At 38.7% G+C, this 23,484-nt stretch overlaps 1 pseudogene; it reads right to left on the bottom strand.

Annotated features, from left to right (window-relative positions):
• Nucleotides 1-2,475: 2,475 nt before the first annotated feature.
• LOC138820629 (uncharacterized) overlaps nucleotides 2,476-23,484 on the bottom strand; it is a 29,838-nt pseudogene continuing 8,829 nt past the window's right edge.

The following is a 23,484-nucleotide window of genomic DNA, read 5'->3' on the forward strand; positions in this document are numbered from 1 at the left end:
TTACTTCACTTAATATAATTTTTCCAAGTCTTTCCATTTCCTAACAAATGGAGTGATGTCATTCCTTCTGATAGAGGCATAGAATTCATTGTGTATATATATACCACATCTTCTTGATCCATTCATCTACTGAGTGGCATCTGGGTTGGTTCCATATCTTAGCTATGGTAAATAATGCTGCGATAAACATGGTTGTGCTGGTAGCTTTGGTATAACCTTGCTTGTGATCATTTGGGTAAATGCCCAAAAGTGAAATTGCTGGGTCATAGGGGAGGACCTCTATGTGGGGTCTTTTGAGGAACCTCCATACTGCTTTCCAGAGTGGTTGTACAAGTTTACACTTCCACCATTAATGCAGTAGGGTTCCCTTCTGGCCACATCCCCTCCAGCATCTGTTGTTATTAGAGTTCTTGATTATAGACATTCTAACTGGGGTGAAGTGGTATTTCAATGTTGTTTTGATTTGTTTTATGGCTAGAGAGATTGAGCATTTCTTCATGTGTCTATTGGCCATTCTTATTTCCTCTTCAGAGAAGTCTCTCTTTAAGTCTTTAGCCACTTATTAATCGGGCAGTAAGCAGAATTAAGCAAGTGGAAAAACCTCCCATGCTCCTGGATTGGTAAGATTAATGTCGTGAAAATGGCAATACTGCCAATGGCTATCTACAAATTCAATACCATACCTACCAATATCCCAACCTCATTCTTCAAGGAAATAGAAGAAGCAACCCAAAAATTCATATGGAACAATAAAAGACCCCAAATAGCAAAAATGATCCTCAACAGAAAGAACAGCACTGGAGGAATATCAATTCCAAATTTCAAACTCTACTACAAAGCCATAGTAATCAAAATAGCTTGGCACTGGCACAAGAACAGACGGCAGGACCAATGGAATAGAATTGAAAACCCAGAAATGAACCCACAGACCTATAGCCACCTAATCTCTGACAAGGGAGCTAAAAAAATAGAATGGAAGAAAGACAGCCTCTTCAGTAAATGGTGCTGGCAAAATTGGTAATCACTTGTAGAAAACTAAAGCACTTGTAGAAAACCTTGCACCAGAATCAACTCCAAGTGGATCAAAGACCTTGGAGTCAAAGCAGATGCCCTGAAAACATTACAGGATGGAATAGGAGAAACCCTAGGCCTCCTTGGCACAGGCCAAAATTTTCTTAATAGAGGCCCAGAAACACAACAAATCAAAGAAAGGTTGGATAAATGGGATTGCATGAAATTTCAGCGCTTCTGCATGGCAAAGGACATAGCTAGCAAGATCAATAAAAGTCCACGAACTGGGAGAAGATTTTCACTAGCCATACAACAGACAGGGGTCTCATATCTAAAATATACTTAGAACTCAAAATACTAAGTCCCCCAACAACAGAACAATGGATTTTAAGGAGGTTATGTCACTGGACTTATTTTTTCAAGATTACAACATGCAACCCTTGTAATCAACAAACATTTTTTGTCAATACTAATCTAAAATCTTGTTTCATAGAAATGCTTGTTGACATGGACAAAGTTCTAAAATAGCAAAAGAGAAAGTAAATATGCATTACCCCAGGTTAGATCAATGGCCAGGGAGCAAGTGTCAATGCTGGGCTCATGTTCAAGTCCCTGGAGAGTTGGGCTAAGAGCACATTGGTCATTGACAGCAAGCTCAACTGAATGGGACCTGACTTACTGAGAGCTTACTGTGGATCTAGAAGGTAACTTTCAGCTGCCTGGCAATGTTATTTTTGAATGTGAAATTGAGACTTGGATTCTTATGATTTGCTCATGGTTTCACAGATCGAGAGTCAGATCTGTCTGACTTCAGAGCCTTTACCACCCAAAAGCTAGCTAATAAAACTTCATTTATTGTTTTCTCTGCCTGTCATCTAGTTCTTCAGCCTTAGGCAATAAAACAGTACTTGTTGACTAAATAACAAGTGTAGGATATATGTAACATCCATAATTTTGGGAAAAGATCAATTTAACCATTCCTAGTTTCAGTATTCTCAAGTCCAATACTTGGTTCTGCTACCTACATAATCTCATTTCTGGTTGGCCAAACAACAAGCCATACACACACACACACACACACACACACACACACACACACACACACACACATATGCACATAGATAAAAACATATGTATATGCCACAAATGAGAGAGGCATATTTGCCAATGTCATCAAAGGAAAAGTACCTTTGGCCAGTTTCCACGGTCTTTTTTTTGAGAAGCTTTAAATTGTCTTAGCTCTCAGCATCTTTTTCTTTGTTGTTTTTACTTTTGTTCTTGTTTTTTGTTTTTGTTTTGTTTTGTTTGCAATAGCCTCTCATGATGTAGCTCAGGCTAGTTTAGAACATGGGATCTTTCTGACTCAGAATTCTTTCAAACTGTGTTATAGTCATATGCTACCATATCAGGCTTAACATCTCTTAAGTCATGTATCCTCAGAGTTGTTCCCTTAAAATCTTACTCTTAGCTTCCTAAATTTATCAGAAATGAACCTGCTAATCTCATTCCTTTAGATGAATAGGCCACACTGTCACCCACCGCAAACATTATTCGCTGATCACTACACTCTGTCTCTGAGCCAAGTTTTGGTTCAGAATTATTCACACCACAAGGTTTAGGGTGGCCTCTATCAATGGACTGGAGTTGACATTGAAGAACAGTAAACCTGTTGTATATGTGCTAATCTAGTTTTTCCTTTCAAAGATGGTCAGAATTAACTCTTCAGTGGAATGCTTTTCAGAGTTGTGATTACTAAAAAAAGATTCTTAAAAACTGAAAAGATATTACATCCTCCAAAAGTGACTAATTGTAGAATTTCAGATAATATGAAAGACAAGTCAGAGGGATATTTTTAAGCAAAGGCAAAATAATGTTTGGGATACCACCCAGTGGATTTCACAAATTTTGCTCTTTAAAAGAGATGATGGCAGAGATGTGGCCAAAAGGAAGCCCTATTACACTATTGGTGGGAATGTAAACTCGTTCAACCACTCTGGAAAGCAGTATAGAGGTTCCTCAGATAGAGGAACATGGAGCTTCCCTATCACTTCGCAGCCCTACTTTGGGCATTTATCCAATGGACCACAAACCAGGCCACACTAAAGCTACCAGTGCAGCCATTCATTGCAGCATTGTTCTCCATAGCCAAGATATAGAATCAGCCCAGATGCCCCTCAGTGGATGAATGGATCTAGAAAATGTGGTATATATGCCCAATAGAATTCTACCCCTCCATCAGAAAGAATGACATTGCACCAATCATAAGGAAATGGAAATAGTTGGGAAGAAATCATATTAAGTGAAGTAAGCCAGATTCAGAGAAACATAGATTGCACAGTTTTCCTTATTTGTGATAACTATAACATGCCTATAAATCTACAACTAAACACACTGAATGGTAAAAGAAAAAAAGTACATGATAAAGGGCACAGGTCTCTAGGTATCCATACAATGAGACCAAAATAGGATATTCTTAGGAGAGGAACACAAAAATGCAGTACCTATGTGTATAGATCACATAAAATAACATTTATCAAAATAAACTGCAGGAAGTAGAAAGGAGGTTTTCCCCTTTGTTCCTGTTTTAGTTTTCTTTTCTTTTCTTTTTGCCTTGGTTGTTCATTTATCTGTCTTTGAGAGGGTAAGGGGGCACAGAAACGAAGGAACAAAAAGGTGAACAAATAGAGTAACGGTACTCACTAGATACTATGTTGAAAATGAACTATACAACTCGTAGGTGGAAATGGGAGGGAAACACTGGGAGATAGCAAGGAGAGTGGTGACATTGTTCAAAAAGAAATGTATCTTTATCTGACTTATGTAACTGTAGTCCCTCTGTACATCATCTTTATAATAACAATTTAAAAACCTCTTCAGGCTGGCCTTTAAGATAAGAAATAAGAAAGTCCCTAAGTATGAGAGAGAGTGATGATTTTTAATAAATACAGTTCACACAGAAAACCTAATTCTTGCCTGTCATAGAAACTGAGTTCAATAGAACCTTAGAAAAGACCTGAACTGGATCTCTGGGTCCTATTAAAAATGTGGGCAGTGACTGCTCACATGGTTACAGTCTTAGCATTCACTATCACACCAGCAGGCTTACCACCTTCACAAGCTTCTGTTGTGTTATAGAATTCTTCTTGCTCAACTCCCAATATGTTCTTTAGTTTGAAGTCTTTGTAATACAATATAAATTTGACTTGTCCTCACTCCAAATCTTCTCTTATCTAGGCAAAATACAACTTTTGAAGTGAGCATTCTTCTCCCTCCCCTCCTCACGAGGTTCTGGTTAACTGGTTGGTTTGGTGTTTCTCCTGGCATGGTGGAGGAGAGAGTGGATGACCACTTTCTCCCTGGTACGAAAGTCTACATGTTGTCAGTAGCTTCCCAGATCTCAACTTTCACATCTCAATGTTAGCATCAGGAGCAGAAAACTGAATGTGAAGCAGAATGCAGTCCATAAGAGTGAAATTGCATTAGTGAATCTTGCTATTTCACTTCTATTTATTAAATCTGTTGTGTGTTATTTAAATAAAGCTACTTTCCTTGTTCTCATTGATAAATGAGGGTGTTCAGAGAAAATGGACAGGACACAATAGCTTCACGAATTTAACATTACTATCTTTGGGCCAATGTGAAAGCACCCCTCCCAGAAGACCATGAGGACACAGTCACATAGAGCAAAGGGAGTTTATTGCCTTGGCTGACAGGCCAGTGTCTCACAGGAGAGGGAGAAATAGCGCCTGTCCTTTATTCAGGGGTGTTTTTAGACAGTCAGGGACAAGAGGAAAGCGAATTTTATTAAGGGCAGGGAGTATTCTGTGTGTGCAGCTGAACGCTAAAGGTGGCACATAGCCGGGATGGGGTTTTCTGATTCCAACAGTTCCCGTTAGGCAGCATTGTGCCGATGCATCTGGAGGCTAGAGATGTGCGTACTTCCAGGAATGGGTGGAGCTGAGGGCCTACGATGGAGATCGTCAAGACCAACATGGAGGAGTTAGTGTGTTCTACTAACATTATATAACTATTTACTTCACTTCTCTGAAGCCTTTGTGATGCAATTATTATTATCCCATCTTACACAAAGAAATGCAGGTCCTTGATTCTAAAGGAACCTGCCTGAGGCCCTATGGCAAGTTAGCTGCAATAGGGATTTGAAGCCCGCATCTGAATCCCATCTTCGGCTTAGAGCAAGTGTCTGAGCAGTGCACATTATAGTGCACATCATTCCTGCAACATAGTTAACACAGCATAGGTAACCACTTGCTGCTGTCTTCTTCCCCACGCATCAGGACACAGAAAACCATGTCTATCTGGTTTGTATTCATGATGTATATCACACATAGCAAGATTCTAAGAAATAGCTGTTGAATAAGTGAATAAGAATCCAAGAAATCATATTCTAAACGCTATGTCAAAAGAACTCTTAATGTGTCCTATTAAATTATCATCATCTTCAACTGTAGGTATCGAAACACACACACACACACACACACACACACACACACACACACACACACACACACACACACCACACCTTGTAGTTACAGGCAATAGGCCGGACAACAAGGCCATGAGCTCAGAGCAATCTTTATTTCTTGAGTCCTCCTTTCTGCTGAAGTCACGATGAGGTATTTACAGCTCACACATTAGGAGGACTTCAGTCTGGGATAGATGGAGATCCATGGTTCCTGCTGGCTTGAACGCTCCTCTCTCTGTCTACATATCAGATTTTATACAGTGTACCACATGGCCATATTTGCAAGGTAGCGAGGAATATTGTTCTGAAATTATGGGATGCAAACTCAAACCTTAGCTCACTACTTGAAAAATAAGAATGAAAAATTATAGCTGCTCACAGAATGGTTAGGACTAAATGAGATGATGTGTATAATGTACCTAGAACAATGTTTGTACTGAAAATGCTCAATAAGGGCCATCATGATTGGCAGCAGTAGCTGTGGTAGCTTGCAAGCATGCCACTACTCCAGTCATAATGAGAGCAGGATCTAGGAGTACAAGTCCACACAGAGGTTGAGCATTCAGACTCCCACAGAACAGGACAGGTGCAGCCAGTTTGCAAAAGATGTTGGCAGAATAAATGTTTCAGGATTGCGTGTGTGTGTGTGTGTGTGTGTGTGTGTGTGTGTGTGTGTGTGTGTGTGTGTGTGTGTACACTGACACAAAGCATGCATAGTCTTGGGGCCTGGGCTCTATCCCTGAGCTTTTGTGCTCAAGGCTAGTGCTCTACCACTTGAGCAACAGCTCCATTCCAGCTTTTTTGGTGCTTAATTGGAAATAAAAGTCTCACAGATTTTCCTTCCCCGGGCTGGCTTTGAACTACCATCCTCAGATCTCAGCTTCCTCAGTAGCTAGGATTACAGGCATGAGCCACTGTTTGCCAGCCAAGATTGCTTAATTAATAGATTACATCAGTCTGAGAAATAGCAATAACTTTGTTTTATTACTTGATGCCATCACAAAATTTCAAGTAAAGATTACACACGAATTCTTTTTACTTCATTCTTCTTAGGGAAATGAAATCAGTAGAAAGCCCATGTTTGTCTTTGCTGTAAAGAAAAAAGTATTTTATATTTCAAAAGAATATAATGCTAGGTGCTTGTAGTTCACAGCTGAAATCCTCGCTACTCAGGAGACTGAGATCTGAGGATCCTGGCTAGAAGCCAGTTTGAGCAGACAAATTCTAGAAACTCTCATCTCCAATTAGCCAGTAAAAAGCCAGAAGTAAAACTGTAGCTCAAGTAGAAGAGTGCCAGACTGGAACCAAAAAAAAAAAAAAAGAAAAGAGGAAAAAAAAAGAAAAGAAAAGCCAAGCCAGAGTGCTAGGCCCTGATTCCAAGCCCCAGTACTGGCACCAAAAAAAGGCCAAAATACTGTAATTTGAACACTAATTGTATACTTAATGGTCAGTGGTAGTTATGTATTGCCTCTGTTATTGTAAAAATACTCTCTGTTAGAGTTCAAGTTCCTGACACTGTCCATTATAATCTAGGCAACATTTGTTCCTAAACTTTGTGTTGAGTAGTAACTTCAGGAGAAAAGGGCAATCTTTCTAAATCTCTTGAAAATACAAACATATTTTTTTGGGAGGGTGTCCAGTCATGGGGCCTGAACTCTGGGCCTGGGCACTCTCCCTCAGCTCTTCAGCTCAAGGCTAGCACTCTACCACTTGAGACACAGCGCCACTTCCAGCTTTTTTCTTTTTGCTTATGTGATACTGAGGAATCGAACTCAGGGCCTCAGGCATGGAAGGCAAGCGCTCTACCACTAAGCCACCATCCCAGACCCATATTTTTCTTTTTTTATGCAAATACTTGGCAAGACTTTTGATTTACAGGTCAATTATGTCTCGGTAAAATGATTTTACTGAGACTCACGAAAGACTCTTGGAAGAGTGTTATAGAGGTCTGTCTTTCTAGTTCAACCTGAGGGTTTAATTTCTCTTTGTGTCAACACTGGAAAATTCAATTACCGTTTTTCATATCTGGAGAACTGAATGAATAGCAGGTCAGAGGAGCAGGTACCATTTGGCTACTCAGCAAACTGCCTTGAAAGTACTGGGCCATATACAGTATTGCCACCCTATCAAGAGCACTGACCTCCAGATGAATAGAACAGGACCAGTATGAGAGACTTTACAATCCCAAAGCCCATGGGATGGACTCAGAACAGACATGGAAGCAACAGAAGGAAAAATCCAGGGAGACCAAGTTAACTGCAAGTAACTGAAAACATGATTAAGATAGAATGGAGAAGGCTGAGGGGAGGGACATTGACCATGATGCATGGTATTCATAAACTTCTTTGTTAAATAACAACTCTTTATACAACTACCTAAAGATAATTAAGATATATATATATAGATAGATAATATATATTAAAAAGATAGAAGGAATTACCTCTGGTGCATCTTACTTTGCTTCTCAAGCAGCGTGGATTTAATTGGATCCTGAGAGAGGGAAAGAGAAATTAAAGTACATAAAGAAAACTTTGAGATATTAATATTTACATTTAGAACATTTCCCTGAAAGTAGTAAAAATACAAATTACTTCTATATAGAGAGACATGGAACATTCTTCCTTAAGGTAAATTTGAAAACAGACATTTTATGAACTGCAAATCAGTTCACCCCTCTTGTTACTATTCCTATTACATATGTCTGGGTAATTTTTATTAGAGGGTATTAATTAATATTGTTCAATAAAATTAAAAATAATCTTGAAACTAGTAAATTTTTCCAAAAAGGTATCCCCAGACTAAGTAATCATTCAGAAAAGCGGAGGACTCTCAGCCAGAATAAAAGATGTGTGTGATGGGTGCATGTGAGTGTGCATTGAAATGTCTGAGTGGAAGTACATGAATGTACGTAAAGTGTGTGACTAAAGACTGAAACGTGAGTGTGCATGGGATAGATGAGCGTGCATGAAGTACATGAGTTTGCACGAGTGTGAGTGAGTTTTAGAGTGGAACATGCGTTGCTTGGAAAGAGACAATAAGAAAGGAAATTGCAAAACAGTTTCTGCTGCTCTCTCAGGGCCCTGTGTTGGGGCTGATATATATAGGCCATAGGTTTACCGCACAGGAAGTTGCTATAGTCTCCACAGCCATTGGAGGGGGGGGAGCAAGCAGAAGACATATTCTCCCTCTTCTCTTCTTTACCTTCTACTTCCTCCTGGATCCTCAATGGAGGGAAGCTGGGAAGGCCTAGGAAGGTAGGACAGCCATCTCTGAAGGACTTCCTTTCCTAACACCCTTGCACTTTTCCCTTGGAGCTGGCTTTGAGAGTCACTTTGACTCTGTTGCATTAGGACCATAAGTCATTAAAAACACAAGGATAAGGTCCAATGGTATGATTCAAGGTGACTCATCCATCCTTATTTCCAGATGATTCAGTTTAACTTACATGGCAAAGCTGCAGGGATGAGAGCCTAGTGTTTCCATACAGCCCTGTTATCATGGTGGAGATGGTACCCAATTCGTCACTGCTATGTCTGCCTCTCACTTGTGCAACGATTGTGCTCTCAAACACAGGAGGCAGGCAGGTTCCCAAGGGGGTACTTTTGACTAGGAGCACCAGTTGAATTTCAGTGGACGTATCATCCCTCTTTACTGAAACTGGCTTTGGGATCCTGTGTCTCCACTGTGTTAATGAAGGTCATGAAGAAAGACCTCAGCTTCTCCTGGGTGAGTGCAGGCTTCCGCTTCACTAAGTCAATAAGAAACCTAAGGCTCAGAGATACCAAACATAGTTAGTGAATGGTTTCTTTGTGAAAGTGCTCTTCTCCAAAATGCTTGTTATAGAAACATTTCTTAAGGTCTTGGAAAGGGTGAGTATAAAGTAGTCCATTTATTCCCCAACCCCCTTTCAGAGTAGCTGAATACTGCTTCTACTGCACTTGTTATAGGCATATCTAAACCCAAAAATGGAAGTCTCCTTTCTTGACATCTAAAGTATTCCTTGAAAAAAAAAACTAAAATTCCCATCCCTATAAACCTTTCCATTTCTGAAATAATGGGATACTTGGGACAAACATCCATTTTATTCTCTCAAGAAAATCCAATGTGGGGCTGGGAAGGTGGCTTAGTGGTAGAGCACTTGCCTTGCATGCATGAGGCCCTGGGTTCGATTCCTCAGCACCACATAAGCAGAAAAAAAGCCGGAAGCGACACTGTGGCTCAAGTGGTAGAGTTCTAGCCTTGAGTTGAAGAGCTGAGGGACAGCACCCAGGCCCAGAGTTCAGGCCCCATGACCGGACACTCCCCGCTCCCCAAAAAAGAAAAGAAAATCCAATGTGTTTTGACTCTGTCCAGGAGCCTTTTTGTTAGATGGCCTAACTCACCTTTTTAAATCAGTCTGACTGGGCACTACAAGTAGACTTGCCTTTAGCCTGGCAAAGACAAGCTGTGCTTTTTTTTATGAACAACAATATATATGCAACTATGTGAATAGGGCAGCAGACAATTTGATGGAAGGAACAGGATCAGGGCAACAAAAACACAAATCTGCAATAGCAGGCCTTCTCCTGATGCATTTTATGCCTTCAGGCTGAAGAAAGGAAGGAGAGGAAGAAACTATTCATACCTGTTTTTCATGCTCTGAAGTTCCTCATTCTGAGTCATACACCACTCATCATGGAAAGCAAATGAATCTTCAGAGACTAGTAGAGGCACATACATTTTATCAGCTTCTAAACCCTCAAAACAGTGCCTTCGAAAGGCCAAGTTTGCTTTACAACAGTGGTCCAGAGCTGGATTGATGGTTTGGTTTTCATTTATCCCACATAGTTCTCCAAGGACTGAGTCTGTCTATACCAATGAGAAACAGAACTCAGATGAATTGTTTTTTACTTAGGTTTTTGAAAAGTATTAGATGGATAGTTAGATTGTCCTAAGATGTACTAACAGTACTGCACAATGTACAAAGAAATAAAAGGGCAAGGTCCCAAAACAGAAGTACAACATAATTTAACCTACAGAAATTTGAAGGGCTAGAGATCAATTTCTGGGTATCCAGTACACAAAATTATAATTGTGAGCTGAGAGCTGCAAATAGCCAACTCAAAGTAGCCAACAAACACCTTGGTCTTAAGGTACATTTCTCTCCTAGGACTCTCTACCAACTTCTCCCCTCCTTAAAAAAAAACGCTACACTGGGAATCACAATTCTCTTACTGAGTTTCCACTCTTAGGGAAAGAAGGAAATTCTATAACACTTTAACATACTTAAGAGTATAAGTTTCTAATTTAGGGATACAGCTCAGTGGTAGGGTGCTACCTATAATGCACAAAAATTGCCACAAAATACATAGAAAGGTTTCCATTCTCATTCTGAAAAATGACCACGATTTCTAAGTCATTTCACATAACAAATCAGTTCTAATGTAGAGATTACTTAGAGAATCCTTAAAAATATTTAGGACATTCTCTTTTGCTTCTTAGTATTTTTATACCACGAGCCAAAAGGCAAACCACACTCCCGGTTTGACAATACTGAAAGCAATGAGGAGAGAAAGGTGGATAATCACTGTAAGTCTATGAGTTGTCAGGTCTGTGATCCATACTCACCAAATTAGCAACACAGGCAAATGCTTAGTGTGCAGCAGGTAGTCTACCTTGCAAGGTAGACCAGTTGCTCAGTTGGGAGCTGGGGGGCTATCTTTGTGAATTTGACAATGGAGCTGAAAGAGAAGGCTTCTGTTTGCTTCTAACAGAAGTAGACACTCATTTTCCTCTAAAACCAGAACCTTTCAAGGCTAGGGAGTGTTGACTTAAGTGCAGATGTGAACCTTGGCTCTCATAAAACAGTAGAGAAATGCCTCTTTATTTTCCTGTATCCTATCTCTTATAGCTGTATAGTTTCATTTTGTTTTAATGCATAGTGACTCTCATAAGCTCTTAGGTTTGCCTGTCTTGTCTTGTCATGAGTATAGAAACTCCTCGGCAACACACATCTTGGCGACACAAGTAAAATTCTACTTGGCTGATATCTTTTATGTAGATGGTACATAATTTAAAGAGACAACAGATGTATGTTGCAAATGAGGTGAAATGACAAGATCATAAATGGATGTAAAATGAGGTTGAATTCTCAGCTAACCATAGGTTGCAAAAATAGTGAAATTGTGTTTTTAAACTGTGTATTATTTTGATTTAAAAATATTTAATTCAACAAATATTACTGCAGGATGACAATTAAGAAAATCTAAATTAATTGCATCTTATTAATGATGCTCATAAGAACTCTAAAAGAATGAATAGTACAGGTAAGCAAATTCTGAGTTATTTCTATTAAATCAGCTAATATGGACCAAAATCCAGGTAGAACATCTCTTTCCCTGGAAATAATGACAACTTGTTACAATACTCCCAAAAGAGAGCAGAATCCAGAAGTCTTGGCTTAGCAGAAAGCCACATTCAAATGAAAACTAACACTTTATAGAATTGATTTGTCCATTACTTGGTATTTCTTTCATTTCTAGCTTCATTCCTGTTGAAGGATTCATGTAACATCTGAATGGTCATGAATCTTGACTTTTGGGTCTTTATTCCTTTGCAGAGCTAATGAATTACTAAAATAATTTTTAAATCTTTGAGCAATTATGTTATACTGGTCACAAATGTTAACTAGACTGTGCATTCAACCTACTGGTATTTCAAGCCTTCCTCCCCCAAATCCAGAAAAGTTCACATTCTTCATGTACCATCTTGAGGCTTTTTTCAGTTTCCTTATGGAATTTGTCTTTCTGAAAATTAATAACAATCATTTTTGCAAATTATTTACCTAAAATTTAGTCACAAGCTTTATATCAAATTGTCAAACAACTTTTTTTTGCCAGTCCTGGGGCTTGAACTCAGGGCCTGGGCATTGTCCCAGTGCTTCTTTTGCTCAAGGCTAGCACTCTACCACTTGAGCCATAGCACCACTTCCAACTTTTTCTGTTTATGTGGTGCTGAGGAATCGAACTCAGGGCCTCAGGCATGGTAAGCAAGCACTCTACCAGTAAGCCACATTCCCAGCCCTCAAGCAACTTGTTTTTTATAGAGTGTTTCAAACTCTTGTTATAATATATATTACTCACTATATTGAGAGCACTATTATATATGTATCAAGGTTTGAAGTTCTCCATTAACAAATACCTTGTACACTTTTTTAGAATCTTAAGAATTACAAGATACAATTCAAGTTTTATGTTGATATTGACTCAATTGGTCAAAGTGGTTGTTAGCTCCATTTTTAAGTAAAGGAAATTGGCCCTTGTGAAATTGATTTTCCTAGAATGATCCAACTAATAAGTATTAATACAGAACATTTTAAATCATGTTTTCTTAGTTTTATATATTTTAGATTTGGTAGTTATTTTCAAGTATTTGATGGATTCTCCACCATGGAATAATGTTAACCATCTCCTGAATTATCACCACAGAATTTTAAACCAATAAATAGATGCCGTGAGACAAATTGCGTCTCCTTATACAAAGAGCATTTTCTAGAACAAGGTTAGTTAAATATGAGAAACAGACAGTTTTCTAAGGGAGAATGACAGAGAAAGGATGAAAAACCCATCTAATTTCATTGCTCAAATTTGAAAGAGTACAAACTGGCTTTTATAGCAAGTTGAAGAAAGATTAAAAATAAATGAAAACTAGCACATAACAAAGGCATGAGAAATAAATTTAAAATACTTGTCTATAAATATGAGTACGTGAGTTGGGATAAAAAACAATTTCAACAAGAAAATAAGTAACAAACATGAACACATTTCTCATAGGAAGTTTACATTTATAATTTTTTTTACAAATTTATAAATCATATGAGAAAAACTAATGCAGTCTTTTAAATCAAATCAGCATTTACTTAACACAGCCATCATTATTACATATAAATGTAACAAAGCTAATTTCCATGTACAGAGTTGACAAAGACGAGTAGAAATGAGTAGGCTTGAGCAGTTATGGAGTGGACACTGGCAAAGCCTTTCTGTAATGTGACTTGAAAATTTGTAGAAGGAAAAACTCATCTCCAAGACATTTATAAAATAACATTTTAAGCAAACATAGTTGGAGGGCGGTTAGCAAAATTACTTTATAATGATGCATGACCATTTACTAAAATGAAATATATTTTGAAGTTTCTTTTATAACATGAAAAGTTTTCTAGAAGAGCCAAAGAGGAGATTCTCTCTAGAACTTCTACAACCCTTCTATCACCTTGAAGTTAGTCTCATAAGATTCATTTCAGACTTCAAGCTTCCTGGGAAAGAATGTATTTCTGTTGGTTTATGCTTCTGTGTCATGTAGGGAACTGATATAGCACCATTATAACAAACATAATGGGTTTTCTAGTATTTTAATTTTAAAAAGCAGCCTTAAGCATTTTCTAAGAAGTATTATTCCAATCTTAACTTTACGTGTGTGTGTGTGTGTGTGTGTGTGTGTGTGTGTGTGTGTGTGCTGGTATTGGGACTTAAACTCAATGCCTCAGCTATGCCTTAGCTTTTTTACTCAAGGCTGGTGCTCTACCGCTTGAGTCATGTCTCTACTTCCAGTTTTTTGCTGATCAGTTAATTGGCAATTTGGCTGTCCAGGCTTACTTTGAACCTCAACCTCCTGAATAGCAAGGCCAATTATGTTTTAAAACATACACGTGTAAATGTTTCTTTTTAATAAAATCAAAATTTCTTTCTGTGGTTTTCTTTGCAATTTTTGGTACTTTCCTAATCATTTACAATAATCATTTATCACTTTTGCAGTCATACCAAGTTCCAATAAGGACCCCAAAAAATGAAGTACAGAGACACTGATCAAAGTGGAAAAATGTTTCATGGGAAGAGATTTTCCAATTAACCCATTGGATCGGTAGTTCAAAACATGATGCCTTAAGCCATGGGTAGTTCAGACATTACACATGAGCCAAACTGGCCAGGTTGGCCTTCCCCAATGAGCATCTCCCACTGAGTCATCTAAAGTAGACTCAGGTTGGTTGAGCACATTTTCTACGCTTTTGACTAGAGGAAAACTTCACTAGAGATTCTTTGTTGGTGTATTATTGTTGCTTTTTTCCTATTTCCCAAATCTACAATGATGGAACCTCCCACATCACGAACACAATCTGGAGGGTTTTCTCTGTTGTAGCAGTCTCCCAAGGTATCCTCTTACATTCCAGTGATCCGTAGAAGCGTTGATGCAGACAGGTCTGGATGTCTTTTTGAGTGTTCATAAATCAACCTGAGATCAGTAAAATATTTAGTAATTTAGAACTTTGAGAAAGAGCAAAACATTTGGCCCCAGTTAACCTCTCTTGGCTTATTTCATCACATATAAAATGGAAATGATAGAAGTATACTAACTTCAGAAGGTTGTTTGGTAAATCCAATTTGTTAGTAGAGGAGAACTTAAAATTTAGTGAGTATTCCCTAGGTACTGGCGGATCATGCCTGTAATCCTAGCTACTCAGGAGGCTGAGATCTGAGGATGGCATTTTGAAGCCTGCCCAGGCCAAAAAAGAAAAAAAAAGTGTGTGAGACTCTTATCTCCAATAAACTACCAAAATCCAGAAGTGGAGCTGTGGCTTAAGTGGTAGAGCACTAGCCTAGCCTTGAGCCAAAGAAGCACAGAGACAGTGCCCAGATACCAAGTTCAAGCCCCAGAACTGATGGGCCTGAGTTCAATCCCCAGGACCAACACACACACACACACACACACACACACACACACACACACACACACACACACACACACACAAAAACACAATTAATAAGCATTCAATAAACAGCTATTATTACATCCTCCATTTTCAAGGTGGACCTCCTTTCAGAATTCCATGTTCACATAATCGGAATGTTAACCCGAGAGTTCCCAATTGTTTTTTGGAAGTCTCAATTACGCTATGGGCATCTGAAACCGTTGTGCTCAGATGCTAAACATACTACCTTTCTCACAAATCCTATTTCTTCACCTGTATTTTCCAACTCTTTGATGGGGAAAGCACCTAGTTTATCACCCAAGACAGACTGAGATACGTTCTACTTAAAGTACCTCAAAACATGAGTGATTTCCCTTTCTTATTCTTCAGTGAAATTCTTCAGTGGAATTTCATTATTTGCCTCACCTCTCACTTCCTTCACCCTCCACTGCAGATCCCCTGCTTGCAGCTATGTACACACCAACAACTTTTATACTTTGGTCCGTTCTGTATGCTCTATGTCTATATTGCCCATATTTCTTCATCTGCTTTCAACTACCAAAATGTCTTCACCTCTCTATTGAGCCAGAGTCTCCAGATACAAGTGTTCATAGTCTTCCCCCCTCCTCCCATCCCTGAGCACCTAGTGCCATCACAATTAAAAGGACAATTCCATTTTGCATTTATTCAATTATAAGTCTCCCTTTCCCCATGGCATTCCCTATAGAGAAAGGCTTTCTGGAAATAGAAACACAGGAAAGCTCTTGTATTATTTCCTTACCCATAACTTTGAATAAATGTTCTTATATTAATTTTAGACATGATAAAATAAAGCACCAAAAAGTGTAACGTCCCAGTGCATGCACCAGGACTCCGATTTAGTTCTTGTTCCCAGTCCACTCATCTTTCTCTTAACAGATGGGACGTAGCATAGCAGGGCAATTTCATTAAGTCTGACATCCTGAGAGCAAAACTTTACCCTGTCATATTTTACCTGTGAATCTTTGTCAGGCCATTTAACTTATCTGTATCTCTGTTTGCTCATCTGGTAAAGTAGGAGAAAGTGTACTCGCTTTATATGATTGAGTTTGTGTGTGTGTGTGTGTATGTGTGTGTGTGTGTGTGTGTGTGTGTGTGTGTGTGCGTGTGTGTGTGTGTGCTGGTAATAGGGCTTGAACTCAGTGCCTGGGTTCTGTTCCACAGCTTTTCTTGTTTTGTTCAAGGCAAATACTCTTCCATTTGAGGCACAACTTCACGTCTTTGATTTATTTACAATAACTTACAATTTAATATAAAATTCAAATAATATAGTTAAAATAATAATTTATAAAATATTTTTATCCTTACTTTTTCAGTCGTGGGGCTTGAACTTGGGGTCTGGGCGCTGTCTCTGAGCTCTTTTGCCCAAAGCTATTGCTCTGCCACTTTGAGCCATAGCTCTACATTCAGTTTTCAGGTGGTTAGTTGGAGATGTGATTCTCAAGAAATTTCCTGCCTGAGCTGGCTTCAAAACTTGATCCTCAGATCTCAGCCTCCTGAGTAGCTAGGATTACAGCATGAGCCACCAGCACCTGACTTAATCTATAAAATATTTAACTTGTTATCTGTCACAAATCAAGTACTCCAATAAAAGATAGCCATTACAGTAACACAGATACTTTTGTCTTAAAATCATATTAAAACTCTGTAGTCAACAGCCACTTACCCAGGTGAATTAAATCATTCATTTTCTTATTACCCAAAAGTGTCAAAAAAGAGTAAATCTAATAGATTTTTTTCCACTAATTGCCTTATATATATCAACAAAGAGTTACATTACTCCAGCAAAGAAGTTGTCTGGGTCAGTATCTTTTTCTTGGCACACATTTTCACTGCCAGTGTATTTTGATTTTCCAAGAGAAATACTCTGGTATATCATCTTTGTTGGAATTAATTATACATTCTGCACACTCTAGTATATCCTTTTCACAGCATTCTTTGATTTTGCTGGAGATGGAATCTTGTTCTGAACATATATAACTATAAACCTGGTTCCACATCAAATAAGAATGAGAAATTATTTTCAAATTTTCTTAAGAATTTACCTTCATAAAGAAATGGGTTCATAAAAAAGCAATCATGAGTATACACATGTAAGCTTTTTATCCATGAGGATTTAAGGTAATATAATCATTAAAAAATAGACTTGATTATAGCCCAGGCTCATCTGGGCATAAAGTGGAGCTCTATCTAGAAAATAACCAGTACAAGCCATCCCAGCAACGAGAACCTAGACTCAGCCAGTCTGGGGAACAAGGGAACGTGGAAAGGAGTAAGAGGAGATGATGTCACATCAGCTATTTTGTGCCTGCCCTTTCAAAATTAACCTGAGCCGGGAGGTCAGTAGAAGTAAGAAGCCTGCCCATCCTATGTCTATACCTGTCTACCTATTAACTGAACAGGAATTTATATTCTTGCCTTTGTCACCTGACTTCTCTACCTAGTCGCCAGATGTCAGAAGTAACTAGGGACATTTCTACCAACATTTTCAGCCCCAAGTCCTTCCTCTTGCCATTTATTTGCTTTCTAGTATTTTTTTCCAGCCCCTCAATGCTCATGAGACTTCTCCAGATTTCATCTAAGGACTCATGCCACCAAGGGACAGCTGCTGCTCACTGCTTTCTCTGGGAGGGGACCAAATTCCAGCCTTTTACCCCTATTGTCGACGCCCCTTGTCAGCAGGAAGTAGCCAGAGAGAATCCTCGCCCTATTTCATGATTATTAAAAGGCTGGAATGTAAGGTCCGCTCCTGGATGGCCAGCAGACTCCACCCTCCTCGCAGCAAAGTCTCCACCCAGTACCTGTGTTACCTAGGCAACTGGGACACCTGGAAGAGGTCACATCTGAATTTGATGTGGCCACACCTTTCCCCGCCCATACCCTACATAAGGCCTAGCCCAGGCCCAGATGCTCCCTTTTTCTCTCTCTGTTCGTTTCTAGCTCTCTGCTCTCTCTCTGTTCTTACCCCTTTCTTGCTCTTGCTCTTGCTCTTGCTCTTGCTCTTGCTCTTCTTTTCTAGCTCTCTCTGCTCTCTCTCTCTGCTCTAGCTCTAGCTCTTTCCTCTCTCTCCTCTCTTTCCCAGCCATGTGGAGTGCCAACCTTGCCTGGTCCCAGCAGGTCTACCCCTTACCTGAATACCACGTGAGTGCTACTGTTCTTACCCCTCTCTCTGCTCTTTTCTAGCTCTTCTCTCTCTCTTTCCTCTCTTCCCAGCTTTCTCTCTCTCATTCCCAGGCCTTTCCCAGCCACGTGGAGTGCCAACCTTGCCTGGTCCCAGCAGGTCTACTGAATAAACCTACCCCTTACCTGAATACCACGTGCATGCTGGTGCTGTTCTTACTCGGCCTACCTCTTTTTAAAAACCTAACAAACATCAAGTGAAACATGAAGGAGTTCCTTACTAACAAAAAAATGAATAGCTCTAAAACCACTGGTTTCCACAGATACTGCACAGATGTCTCATTAAATAAGGGAAGGTATATTGCACTCCTATGATCACTTTGAAAGTACTGGGCTGACATTCTGCCTGTCCATTCTTCTGCTGTCCTTGTCCCAAATACAAAGAAATATTTGCACAATTCTATCTTATTGTAACACAACATGTTGTGAGGAGTATACAAGCATCCTGTTGTGAGAGAATGGCGGGCATAAATAATCCACCACAGAGTTCGACAATATATCTCAGGAGGAGTTACTTTTCTTTTGGGGGTTACCCCACCTCCCAATTCTTTATCTATCCTGTCCTAACAACCAGATAACTGTGAACAACCCATGTGAATCTACCTGCTTCCAAATCCCCAGGGAATTCGAAGGAACCTAAATAAAAAGCCATCAACTGTTCAACAAAAATGGGACGGAGACGAGAAAATACTATTGGAGACAAGAGACAAGTATAAAACTCACACAGAGTGTAAGACTTTGAATCCAAACTTCCTGAGAGCTTCACAGACTTTGTTTTGATGGGAAAATAATGCTTTCCAATAGTACATGATGAAAGAGAAAAAATGTTATTGAAAACAGCAAAAATTCCACTTATTTTTTTAATTTTTTAAACTACCATTGTTTATCGGAGGCAATTTGTCCATAGAATTTTTATTTTAGTCATTTTACCTATTGAGAGAAATATACATTTGTAGTTCATTATAAGGATGAAGTCGGTATCCTTCCTTGATGGAATACTTGATAGGAAATGGAATGGGGAAGTATTCTGTGAACATGGCTGACTCTTTTAAGATAGTATCTATTTTGTGGACTGTGTCAAAGGAGGGCTTGTGAAGGACAGAAGAAAAATATTGTCTTCCATCCTGGACATTCATTCATTCTCTTACAGTTTGCAAGGAAAACGAAGAAGAGAAATCCTGGAAATGTCAACTGGTTCATAAAGTCTCAGAGAAAGAGAACATTTATAACAGCAGTGGTTGGTGACCAGTGGGTGGAAAAAGCAGTGAATGTGCTAAGACAGTAACAGATGTTGTAATTTAAAAAATCTTTTCCTGCAATTTCAAGTGGAAGCTGGAGCTGCGGCACTCGTGATTCCTTATTCTTTTCATGAAGCAAATGAAACACATACCCACGTTTGTTTGAAAACAGTTGTCTTTTTGTTGTTCTCCACAACACCTCTTGGCCAGCTCTTCAAAATGAGCAGCAGCCATTAGAAGTGTAGGGGCAAAGCCAAAGGGGTTTCTTCTAGCAAGTTCATGACTGTAGCTATGAAATACTTTTTAGATTAAGGAGAGGGAAAGGGAAGGGGAAGACACAGGGGGAAAAAATAAGGGACAAGAGCACATAAGGAAAGGACAAGGGAAATCAAAAAGAGGACAGAAGGGTAAGTTAAAATGAAGATTAAAAAAGAAGAAAAGGTTTCCCATTATAGAAAAATCAAATACAAGACAGCATTGTCCAGTCCCCAGGAAGAATTCTTTCAAGCCCTATTACTGGAGTTCCTAACTTCAAGTAAGGAAAAGGATTGCAGTTCTAATCCGCAACACTGAGCTATGAATGTGCTGTCTCCTTCTTCCCTCTTAATGCCATGTGGACAAATCTCCCTTCCACATTCAAAGAGAGAATTTCATATACATATCATTCGCTATGCATGTTCAAAAACTTTTTTATAAGTTTTTTATTGTGAAAATACCATACAGAGGGGTTACAGTTACATGAGCAAGGTGATGAGTACATTTCTTATCATTGTTGCCTTCTCCTTGGTTTTTCCCCTACCATCCCTTCCCTCCCACCTCCACAACTACACCCTTCCCATTCCCTCCCCTTTGTTCAAAAACTCTTGTGACAGGTTTCCATGCACATCAACTCTCCAAGAGAAAAAAATAAAGGCACGAAAGAAACCGTCTCTGCTTTGTTATTGCTGTTGTACTAAAAATGTTTTCTCAAAGTAAAACCTATGGTTTTCCATTGGGAAGCAAATATTGTTTCCACCACTGCTTTCTCCAAGTGTAACACTGGGAACACACCTCTATCTTAGGGTTTATCATATTAGAAGATACACCTGACTAACATAAAGGTCTTGAAAGAGGGGTTCATATCCCATTCCTAGTTACATCCTCAATACTGAGCACAGAACCAGACACATGGTGCATGCCAGATGAGGATGATATAATGAACATATGCAGTCAATGAACCCCACCATGTTCCTTTCAGGTAAGTATTGGATTTAGCCTAAGAATAATTCTTCAGTAAAATCATTTTTGTACTAAAACAAAATGTACCAGTTTATAAAAGATTCTCAGTCATTTTTATAAGCCTGGCATTTCTCCTCAGGATCCAGAGTAGGAAATGGAGGCAAAAATCCCACAATGCTTTTCTTTTTGTATAAGAAACAGAGTCTTCTTTCAACATCAACTTTACTACAACATTGTGAAAAATTATACTTCTGAGGTGACCCTTCCTGAGCACACAAAATCTCCTGTAAAACAGTCTCCTGGTCAAGAGAGGGGAATGGGGACACTTTTTAGTCAGGACAAAGTTGTTTGAATGATCAGTGTTTCCTTTGGAAACAAGATGACTTTATTGATGTAGAATATCTTTACCATACCATTGACCACCATCTTACACTTTGAGAAATGTTCTGTATCCTGCCACAAGAGCATGTGACCTGTCACTCTCTGTTAGTGACTTTCCATTAAGGCTTTTTTTTCTCATATCCTAAGGTAACAAGGTCAATGTGGGTTTAATAATGGTGTTTACTAGTTTTAGAGATGCCACTGGTAACTCTTTGGAGAAAGCCCACAAAAGAATGTATGATAAGAGCATATAGGCTACAACAAGCATTTACTGCATTTTCAGAATACTAACTGCATTCTCTCACTAGATAGATAGATAGATAGATACATAGATACATAGATACATAGATACATAGATACATAGATACATAGATACATAGATACATAGATAGATACATAGATAGATAGATAGATCAATAGATAGATAACATATGGAATGGTATGTACTTAAGTTGCATGTATGTTTATTGAAAGTATATAGCTAACTCCTCTTGTACATCCTATACAGAATTGCATTTCTCTTGAGCAAAGCACTTTATTCTAAGTATGAAAAATAGGCAAAATTGGTAACTGTAATCCCTCTGTATAGTATTTTCACATTAAAAAACTTATAAAAAAGAAAAAAGAAAAATAGGCAAAATTAATAATGGTATGTATAGATTATCTTTCTTAAGTCTTGTGTTTATAATAATTGAAAGTGGTTTACTTACAGCAATCTCTGAACATTCTGGAAGTCTCGGATTGGTCAGGCATCTTTCCTTCTAATCTATCACGTTTTTCACTAGCATTTCCAACTCATCAAAGGTTGATTCCTGAACATACTGAGCAAATGTGATGATAACCCTGCAATAGTCCATGTGGTCCATTATGAACATCTGCAGAATTTCCAATTATATCTAACAAATCTTACAGGAACGTTCCCTTGCTGAACAGCCCAGAAATCATCTGAATACACAGCCTGCATATTTTCCTGCCTCTCAACAATTCAACTGCTTTCCTAATATTTCATAATTAATGTTGTATTTGTTTTAATTAAATTGTTGTTGATAAACTAACATTTCTAGAATGTTTCAGATAAATAGCAACCAACTTTCATATTAAAAGGAGTCTAGCCCACATATGATGATGCTAAGCGAAATGAGCTCCAACACATTGAAATAAGAGGTTTTACTTTGTTGTTGTTGTATTTAATGTACTATGTGATTTCTGTGTGTGTGTGTGTGTGTGTGTGTGTGTGTGTGTGTGTGTGTGTTTCCTGTAGTTTATCCCCTGTGTCACTGTATTTGATTTTGGTACCCTGGTATTGTATATACATTTATCTGAATTAGGGAAGGGAAGGGGAACAACAAAATGGTTGCATTGGGTGAACCAATGCAACGGCAGTACTCACAAGACAATATGTTGGAAATAAACTGTACAACTTGGAGGGTGGTAAGGGAGGTAAAGTGGGAGAAAAATGAGGGAGGGGGGAACAAGTTCGACAAGAAATGTACTTACTCGGGCTGGGAAGGTAGCTCAGTGGTAAAGTGCTTGCCTTGCATACATGAGGCCCTGGGTTCGATTCCTCAGCACCACATAAACAAAAAGAAAAAAGCTGGAAGTGGCACTGTGTCTCAAGTGGTAGAGTGCTAGCCTTGAGCTGAAGAGCTGAGGGACAGCACCCAGGCCCAGAGTTCAGGCCCCACAATCGGACCCCACCCCCCCAAAAAAAAGAAAAGAAAAGAAATGTACTATCTTATGTAACTGTAACCCTTCTGTACATCACCTTGATAATAAAATTAAATTTTAGTAAAAGGGGTCTAGAACCACTGGCAAGGATCCAATGTTCTCTTGTATAAATTTCTGGGTAGTGCTGAAGTCATCTACAAAACAAGAATGTTTAGGTTACTCTATGTTTTAACATTTTAACATTTCTCCAAAATTTTAATATTTTAACATTTCTCCAAAAACCTATACATGATGCCTACTGTACAAAATACAAAATAAAATACCTAGGGTATGAAATAATTTCATACATTTAATGTAGAAGAGGAAATTCATGAAAATCAACATCATTATTAATCATCATGATTTTGTGCTCAGGAAATAGTCATACTAAGTTGAATTGATTTGAATTAATATCAAACAGACTAGATTTCTTTTACTTCTTTTTTTATTGTCAAGGTGAGATGCAGAGAGGTTACAGTGACATAAGTAATAAGTACATTTCT

This window comes from Dipodomys merriami, unplaced genomic scaffold (genome assembly GCF_024711535.1).
Source record: "Dipodomys merriami isolate MVZ:Mamm:240054 unplaced genomic scaffold, mDipMer1.0.p SCAF_9, whole genome shotgun sequence".
NCBI classification, from domain to species: domain Eukaryota; kingdom Metazoa; phylum Chordata; class Mammalia; order Rodentia; family Heteromyidae; genus Dipodomys; species Dipodomys merriami.